Here is a 9,581-nt window from a genome sequence, read left to right on the forward strand (position 1 = left end):
TTCAAATGAGGATGAAAATAGTCATGACATGTAACACAACCAAGAACTGCTTCTGTCTTTTCACCTATAGTAGCTATAAAGATTTTCATTTGGACAAACCCAGCAGAGAAATCCAACCTAGAAATCACCTGTAATTCAGCCAACCGCACTAAAGCCTAATGAAGCCAAATCCAAATCGAAACAAGTAAAAACTGCTTGTAGACCAAAAGGTATGTATGTCTTCCACTGCACAGAGATACTCTCATTTAACTGTTCAGAAAGAAAATATGAAAATGTTATTTCCTTACTTTACTTTTTTTTTTTTTTAGGAAATATAGCCTTTAAGGAAATACTAGAATCAGACAGAAAACACCAGGATAAACACACCCTTACTACCACAGACACTTCAGTATAAAATAGCCTAGTTTTCTACAAGCTATTTTTCTCTTAAAAAGTGCAAAGTTTACCTGTTCTCATGGGTGCTAATAATTCAAAGTGAACCATATCATGGAAACTACTAGAGACAGCAAGGTTGCTAGCTAAAATATCAGTATCTTAGACTTCATGTAGTTTCATTTACTCTAACTTTGGATAACAAACAAGGGAAAGGAAATAATTGGCTGAGCTTTATATATGCCATTGAAAGGAGGCAGTGGTGATTGTTTCCATTGTTGTTTATTCTGAATTACCTTTGCATGTGACTATTAAAGGCGTGGTGATCCTGATAGTCACAGGTAACAATCATCAAATGAGTTAATGACGTCCTCAGTGAAAACACTGTGGTCTTTCTTTATCTAGTTATTTAATCACATCTGTAGCAGATATAGGTGGTCTATTAGGATATTCCATGACATGGTTTTAATTGAGTTCTCCTTGAATCACCTGATATTCTCTTAGCCTACTCTTAATGAAAGATGTAGTAAAACTACATAGAACAAAAATTTAAAATGTAGATTTAATTTCAATTTGAACTGCCTTTGTTTTTTTCTTTTATTTTTTGTCTTTTTTCCCCATATGTTTTTATCATTTTGAGCAATATCTTATTTCATGGGGAGGATTATGAAACAATTTCTGTTTAAAATCTTACCTTAGACAACTATTTCAGAGATTTTTGTGCAGACAGCCTTCAATCAGAACTGAGATGAACTGGAAGCAATTATAGGTTATGATGGTCTTGTTTTGTCTTGTAGTTTACAGCATTTGAAGCCTGCATCTGATGCCTCTGAAGAACTTTGTGAGAATTACTAAAAAGTCAGGATAATGTTTGCCTGCATTTTTGTTTGACTACATACCAGAAGAACAAATGCAAACAAAACCTAAGCACTCTGTAAATAACATAAAAGATCAATTAAGAAAGTGAAATGCAGTCATCAGGAATGAGAAGGCTTATTTGTGAAATCTGTTAGATTAGCAAATCTAATAAAACTCTTCTGTGTTTTATAAAGATCTGTTACACACTGTACAAGTACACTTGTCAGTGTGCACAGACTGCAGGCAACTGGGAGCTCAGTTCTGCCTTGCTGTGGGACAGATGTCATAGCCACTATCTTGTTCTGCAGCAGCTTTTGTTTGTGAAGGGGCAAGACCAAGGTGAAAGATTTAATGTAGAGAATAGCTATGTTTCAAAAAATGTGTTTATTATTTTTTTTTTCTTTTGTAGACATAATTTAATGGTTCTAGGGAAGCCATATTCTTCTTAATTCAGAGTGTAGCACAGAGCTTTGATGTGAAGGTCTTTCTATTCTCAGCTTGTCCTATGAAAGAGTGCTTTAGCCATTTCTCCCTGAGTCCTATTTCTGCCCCTGTGATCAGACTGCCTCTGTGGTTGTACGCAAGCCATGTTTGCTGGGATCTTTCTCTCTCCATCTTGAAAATAGAAATAAATTGAATTACTTCACTGAGGTGCTAAGAGTTTAATTCACTAAAATTTACAGTGGTGTTCTAATTCAGATGTACAGCATTACAGAAAGACAAAATATTTATTTTTATATATTTAATATTTTTATACTATATATATATTATTTATATATTTACACTTATATTTTTATATGTATTTTTAGAAACTATTAAGCCTAACGTGCAAAAGTAGCAAAACAGGTGACAAGGTGCATCATTAAGTACTTAAGGAAGCGCAAGTACAAGAAAGTACAAAAGTGGACACACTGGAGAGAACCCACTGAAGGGTCATGAAAATGATGAAGGGTCTGGAGCATTTTCCTTCAAGAGAGACTGAGAGAGCTGGGACTGCTTGGCTTGGAGAATGCTCAGGGAATTCTGATAAGCGTACATAACTATGTGATGTGGGGGGACTAAATAAGATTGGTCGAGGCTTTTTTTCAGTGGGGCCTGGTGACAGGAGAACGGGCAGAGGACAAAAAGACAAAAACTGAAACATAATTTTGAACATAAGTAAAAAACTGTTGTTCTCAAACATTGGTAGAGGTTACGCAGAAAGGTTGCAGAGTCCCCATCTTTGGAGATCTTCAGAACCCAATGTGACGTGCTGCTGCTTGTGACCCTGATTTCAGTGAGGCTGTTGTACAAGATGATTTTAAGCAGTGACATTGAGCAGAATCTAAGGAAGAAGGTGATAGAGGCAAGAAAATAGTTTTTTATCTTGTTGCTGAGTATGCCCTCTACCAATAGTTAGACAGAAAGATTTGCTAATTTACTTTATTTTTTTCAGGGAAGTGGTTTTAAAATTGCTGATCCTCAAACCCTTGCTATGAATGAAAATTATTTTGGCATGATTACCCTGTTCCATCAAACTGCACATCTTTTATTTTGGGGATTTTGTTCAAACATATATAATTATCTATGCTGAGCAGTTTTTCATATGTTGTAAGGCTCTTGTCTTATTGCACCTATTTGACGGTTTTATAATTCAGGAGTAATTGAATTGCAATTATTTTTCATGATGCATGGTACAGTTTTATATCACGTTGTTGGCAGATATTCTTTATGATGTCGTTTGGTCTAATGGGAAAATTAGAAGTAGCTCTATCATATAGAAATATGGCTTTTTTTTGTGCCATGTTATAGTTTGTGGATGGCACTCAGGATATTTTCTTTTGACATATAGATTTTTAGGTACAGACTGAAATGAGATTCTAAAGCAGGGTTCACAGTTGAGACAATATTATCTGTACATCCAAGATTATTTCAACTATTCTCCCACAGTGACAGTTCATTTATATTCAAGTCCATTTAGCAGTTAGTATTCTAAAATACATACGTAAGTATAACATGATGGGAGAGTTTCTGCTCTAAATTCATCCCTGATTGAACCCAGCTAGTTCCAGAGAAGCCATGAAAAGGTGCTAGCATCTTTTTAGAAGCTAGTACTCATCACAACAGGGGGATTGACAGTAGATCTCCCACCTTGTTAAAGAGCTTTCCATTCAACGCAGTGTTCAGATAGTCTCTTAATCTCTCCTGCTGGAGCTGTAACTCAAGGTGTAAAGCTTTATGAACTGTATGGAAGCTGTCCTTGTAGCTTTGAGATTGTTCTGTGGGTGGTTCTGTAATTTAGGGAGAGGCAAATCCAAGGCTCTGTGTCAATGAATAATTAATTATGTCCACAAAAATGATAGTCCTCAGCAGACAGGAGTTAGTAGACATCTTTTGAAAAGAGCATGTTTTGGCACAATGAATGTAGTAGTAGGAAATGAGAGCTGAATGCTAAAGCCAGCAGGGTATTGTTTTACAATGGGAAAATAAAAGGAAGTTTTCAGTTTTACTTATGAAACAATATTAAGAATTTCACAGATTTTCATGGGATGAGTCAATGGGTCGTATGAAACCGATATCATTTGTTCATATGAAATTCTCATGAACATCACATATAAGTTGATAACAGAAAGTTTCAGATATACAGCCATCTTGAAGTCTTTTCTCTTTCCGTCATGTATTTATACACATTTGAGCCTTGTGAACTGGTACAGGGAAGAATGTCACATAACTTATTTATTCAGCTGCAATGTTGGATGTCCAAAAGCTGAAAACTGTAAATAACGGCAGTCAATAATACCTTGTGTGGTTTGGGAGAAAATGTCAGAGATGAAAATGCATGTTCCTGTAAGGGCCAATACATTCTTATTAAAATTATTATTTTTTAATGGAGAAACAGACATCTTTATGAAAGATGTCAGCTTTGCCAGCAGGTCCAAGGGAGGTGACAATTCCATTCTGTTCTGCACTGGTGAGGATGCACCTAGAGTTTTGGTGACAATATCCTTCATTGTTGGAAATTTGTCTAAAAGGAATAATATTGAAGTTATACTGCTAATCTCAGGTATGAGATTATGCAGTAGCACATTTTCAAAATTCTCTTTTATTCTTGCTTCTGCATTATTAATAGTTTAAGCAAAAGAAAGTTTGAATTTTGTACCAAGCACAATCCAAACTCAGATTTCTTTATTACTAGTTTTGATATAAAAGCTGAATTGAAGACTTGAGTTTGAACAGGTCTGGATTTTGTACCTGATGTGATCTTCTAAGTGCCGACACTTCTTTAAACTTTCTCTAATGTTTGGCACTTAATGTAGAATAGTTTTGGGGAATTCCACACACAGCTTCTGAAAGCATAGCATGTCTGCAGCAGCAGGTCAAACTGCCTTATTTAGTTTCCAAGAAAGTCAGAAAGTGCTTGGGATAGCATACAATATTTGTCCAGTGGTATGTAGTCTAAATTCATTTTCCCTTTTTTTTTTTTTTCCCCCTCTTCCCATTACCTATGTACCAGAGTTTGCGACAGGTTCTGCACAGAATGATAGAATCATATAATGCCTGGGACTTGACAAGATCTTAAGATCCATCCAGTTCTAATCCACTGCCATGGGCAGGGCTGCCACCCATCAGCTCAGACTGCCCAGAGCCCCATCCAACCTGGCCTTGAACAGCTCCAGGGATGGGGCACCCACAGCTTCTCTGGGCAGCTGTGCCACTGCCTCATCACCTTCTGAATAAATAAATTCCTCCTAACATCTAACCTAAATCTCCTCTCTTTTAGTATAAAACCATTTCTCTTTGTCCTATTACTATCAGACCACATAAAAAGTTTGTCTCCCTCTTCTTTAAAAGCCTTATAAGTACTATAAGGCCACAATGATTTCTCCCTGGAACCTTCTCACTTCTCCAGGCTGAACAAGCCCAGCTCCCTCAGCCTTTCTTCACAGGGTAGGGCTCGCTGCATGTGGCTTATATGTGGCACGTGATGCATTGCTTGTGTCTCATGGTATGTGGCTTATATCTTGCACGCTGCCTGCTCATGCCATGAGCATGCTGTCACATGGCTGATGTTTTTTTTTATTGCAAAAGAAAGGGATGTAACCCAAAGGGACACAGACAGGTTTGATAAATGGGCCTGCATGAACTGAATGAAGTTCAAGAAGGCCGAGTGTGAGGTGCTGCAACTTGATCAGAGCAATCCCAGATATGTGTACGGACTGGAAGAAGATCTCACTGAGAGCCTTGATCTCTCTACATTGATATCTGAATGTTAGTCCAGTGGCATATAGGAACCTTAGCAGAAGCAAAATCCTTAGTCCAAGTATGAGCCTTGAAGTGAAAATGACTTGCCTGGTCAGAGGTGCTCAATCATTTCCAGTTTCACACACATCCACGAAAGCTATGGCTGCTCAGTGTCCAAAGATAAGCACGGTATGTATTTAGACATCCATCTTTTTACACCTAATCCTCAAGATTTCAACACAACTTACTTCATCAGTTGATTATTTATGAGATTCATTTATGTTATATCCCAAAGCACTTATGATATATCCCAAAGCATTAGAATCCATCTAATACTTTCTTTCAACATCCTCCAAAGAGATGAGATGGAGAGGCTGACTATGCTGCACCTAGATGAAAGAAGAAAAGCTTGGATTTACTCGATTGCTCTTTGGCTTTTGTTAGCTGCAGTAAGACACAGTATTAAACCACTATAAAGATTACAATACTTAAACCTTGAATTGCTTTTTAATATAGTCAGGTAGCATGCATGCTACTGATTTAATACTGCGGACAAGACTTGTCAGTGTCTGTTACATGCTACAAATGATTTGCCTATCATTTCAAAGCATGCTTTTCATTAAAGATTGGTTGTTTTAAAACCACCAGTACATAGGAAAAAGGAGAGGATTGCCAGATACCAAGCTAATAGAATGAAAATATTGCATTACTTAAGAAAAAAAAAAAAAAGAAAGAATTTTTAAGTGCAAGTCTAAGGAGTCATTATTGCAGATTTCAAAGACTCCCTGGCACTCTCAGTAGATGGTGCTCAGCTCCAACAAGAAGGTGCTCTTGAAAATCAATGGGCATTACGACACTCATAGTATGTTCAATGACTTGCACTGGTGATGTGCAGGACCAAGAAAATATATTTTGTTAACTTGTAAGTATGGGCAGTATCTATATTTAATTCCTCGGGATGTCTTGCCATTGAACATGGCAGGTGAAAAAAACCCTGACAGTTAATTTCATCCTAAACATAGTGGATTAACTTTTCCAACTTCAGTTACTGCTTAACCTGACTGATTTTGACTGAAGCAGATTAAAGAAGGCTCACATAATCCTTCCCACTGATGAAATTGGTGGGTGCTGGGATGTCTGTCCCAGGGTAGCGATTTCTTCAGCTGTAAAGGTTTATGAAGAGAACATCTGTCTATGCCTAAAATGCCGAAATCAATACATCGTGTAACTTCATAGCAGGCTGTACTTCTGGCCTCTGCTGTTTGATGACTTAAATGCACATTTTCCTGACTACTGATGGCAGTTCAAAGACATAACTGAATTTCTAGAAGTATAATTAATTAAACTTCTATTGCACACTCTAAGATCTGAATTTGTATTTGGATTTTTCTTTAAATAATTACTTAAAAAATAATCCACAACCATCAATAGCTGTTATATCTGCTACTCAGTGCTCTTGCAGAATGTCTGTTGTGTTTGATACAAGAATCATCTGCAACATTTGTCTGTGTAGTCTTCAGAACACTAAAGAAATATGGGCAAATTAAACCTAGAAATAATTATTAACCCTCTTTATGTTTGATACAGTCTTCAGATTTGGCATTGCTGCTTCTGTGTGAATTTTAGGGTAGAAATACAATTGTTTACATGGATTACATAGTATTTAAATCTCACCCCCCCCCCCGATCCCCAATTTCTGAGCCATGCAATATAGTCCACTTTGATTTTTTTTTTTTTAGAGAGGTGAGATTGAATATGAGATTCCAAAACAGTATAATCAGACTAAATTGCTTTATCAAAGATAGCAATTCAAAGCTTTTAGTGCAAATGCTTACACTTAGAAATTCTCTTTGTAAGACTGTGTTTACTGACTCTGCCACAATAGGTAAAAGAACAAAAATGTCTTTGATGATTTAGCAGTGAAAAGGGTAGTACTGAAAAAGAGATGAGAAAGAGTAGGATGCAAAACAGTACTGAAAAATAATTGATACTGTTTAAGGAAAAAAGGCTAAACTGAAAAAGAGGGACAAAGAGAGAATATTGAAATAATTTTTGTATTGGGTGCCCATATTTTACAATTAGATATGTAAGGGTTTGTGCATCAGTAAAATGTCACATTCATACCACAGATTGACCTAAAACCACATACACGTTTCTCAGATTTCCTCCCTATTGCTTTCTCCTTGACAGACTTTTTGAAGATCTTAGATATGAAATCTCTGACTGAGACATAGATCAAGTAATTATATTTGTGGCTGAACAGATGAAGGTGGAGGAATGCAAGCCATGTTTAGGTTATCACATCAGGATGTGACAAGAAAAGAACAGCAAAGGGACATCCTAATTTCCTCATTCAGTTTTTCTGGAAAGGTCAAAGAGAAACTAGGTGTGATGTGATGCACAAAGGAACTACAAAGGCTACAGAGTTTAATAATGATACAGCCATATCATCACAATGATTGGCGTTCCCTATGTATAACAGTGAGTATGAATGCTGGACTTCAGGTTTTTAAGAGAAAAATGTCAAGAAGTGGCCCAAGAAATCAGTCTGCAGCTGAGTTTTAGTAGAGATTATATTTAGTTTTTACTGCCACAGAGTCTCTCTGTCTGCTATATGCAATTCCCTTTGGTCCCCTTAATCCAAACAAAATACCACAAACATACTTGAGAGAGCAGTAGGATTTCAAGGCAACTACTTTAAAAATAGTAAGTGCTAAACTTTGGGTGACCTGTGTGGAATCTATGCAGTCTTCTTTTTTTTTTTTTTCTTCTTTTCTTTTCTTTCCCCCAAATTGTGAATAGTCTTTAATTAAGGAATAAAATTTGTTAATAATCTCAAAGTATAAGATGAATTTACTCTGGGGATAACAGGCACGAAAGGAGACTTGTTATAATATTCAGCTTTATTTTTTGCAGAGTATGTGAAGTGTGGAGTGTATGAAGTAAAGTAATACAGATGACTTCTAACCCCAAGTGCTAAACTAAGGAGAACATGTTGGCTTCCACTTCTACCATCCAGCCTCCGTCATTTTTCTTTTCTTTTAATTTCTGTCCCATCCTCTTTATTCTTCTGTCCTGTTTCTATTTTTACTTATCTCCAATTTAACCTGGCCTTTATTTACTTTTCTCTATCCCTGCACATTCTTACTATTCATCTGCAGAGAGAAGCAGGACCTGAGATTTCTGTATTGTTACTCCTCTTCAGTCTGTTCCCATCTTCCTTCTTGTTTCCACCAGCTTACTCTTCATTTTCCCATTCTACATTCAGAATTGCTGCCTTTTCTTTGATGGGAGAGGAGAGGTAAAGGAAGATATGAAAACCAAAAGCTGGTGATTGCCACCATGGCTAGGATCATCAGGCCAATAGCTGGAATTTGGAACAGCTGAAACACACCAGGATGGGAACACTGCTTCCATCTGAGAGAACTTAAAAATTCTGGGGCCTTCTTCCAAAGTCACCATGAGCACAGTTTCAATATATCGACTAAATTTGTCAAGTTGAACTTTTTTTTTCCTTTTTTTTTTTTTTAACCCTTTTCCACTCTGCAGGCTACATGGGTGCTAGGTGGGACAGCTGGGAAATGGAGTTTTACTCCTCCGTGTTCCCATGCCCACAGCCCAACAGTCAAAAGTAGTGAAACAGCAAAACTGCATGTAGGTGCTGTACGGGGTCTGGTATGTGCTTAGGAGAAGGGAGGAGATGGAATACATTCAATTCAAACGAAACCTTCTGAAGATGCAGGTGCTAGCAATCCCACAATCCTTTCTGGACATCTAAAACTGATTTCAAAGGAAAATGCAGTTACTAAATACTTTCACTTTTTTGCGTACTTGGCAACTGTTTCAAGGGATAAGGATCTTTGGTTCCAATGACTTTCCATAATTCAAACTTCATGTTCCATGGAAGACGTGAATTTATGTCTCCCAGATTACAGTACCTCACTGCAGCAAAATAAACAGTGAATTAAGATTGTTTTTTTCATGTCTTCATTGTGGATAGAGCAGATAACATGGTCTGGCTCCTTCTAGAGAAAAAAATCATGCCTCTTGCTGAAAAAAATGGCAAGGAGATCATAATGTGACTGTAACTAACTGATAAAATTCAGGCAGATGATGAAAGAAAAAATAGC

The 9,581-nt window shown here is 36.9% G+C and overlaps 1 protein-coding gene across 4 annotated transcripts in view; it reads right to left on the reverse strand.

Annotated features, from left to right (window-relative positions):
• SLC15A5 (solute carrier family 15 member 5) overlaps positions 1-612 on the reverse strand; it is a 34,812-nt gene extending 34,200 nt beyond the window's left edge. For 3 of the 4 annotated variants that reach the window (XM_031589932.2, XM_031589931.2, XM_031589930.2), the window contains exon 1: positions 447-611. The gene's annotated coding sequence lies outside the window, so the exon portion shown is untranslated. Of the gene's footprint in view, positions 1-446 lie in introns of all 4 variants that reach the window. The other variant, XM_090145772.1, reaches the window with a different exon arrangement.
• Between the last annotated feature and the right edge of the window lie 8,969 nt (positions 613-9,581).

This window comes from Phasianus colchicus, chromosome 1, assembly GCF_987193195.1.
Source record: "Phasianus colchicus chromosome 1, bPhaCol1.hap1.1, whole genome shotgun sequence".
Lineage (NCBI taxonomy): Eukaryota > Metazoa > Chordata > Aves > Galliformes > Phasianidae > Phasianus > Phasianus colchicus.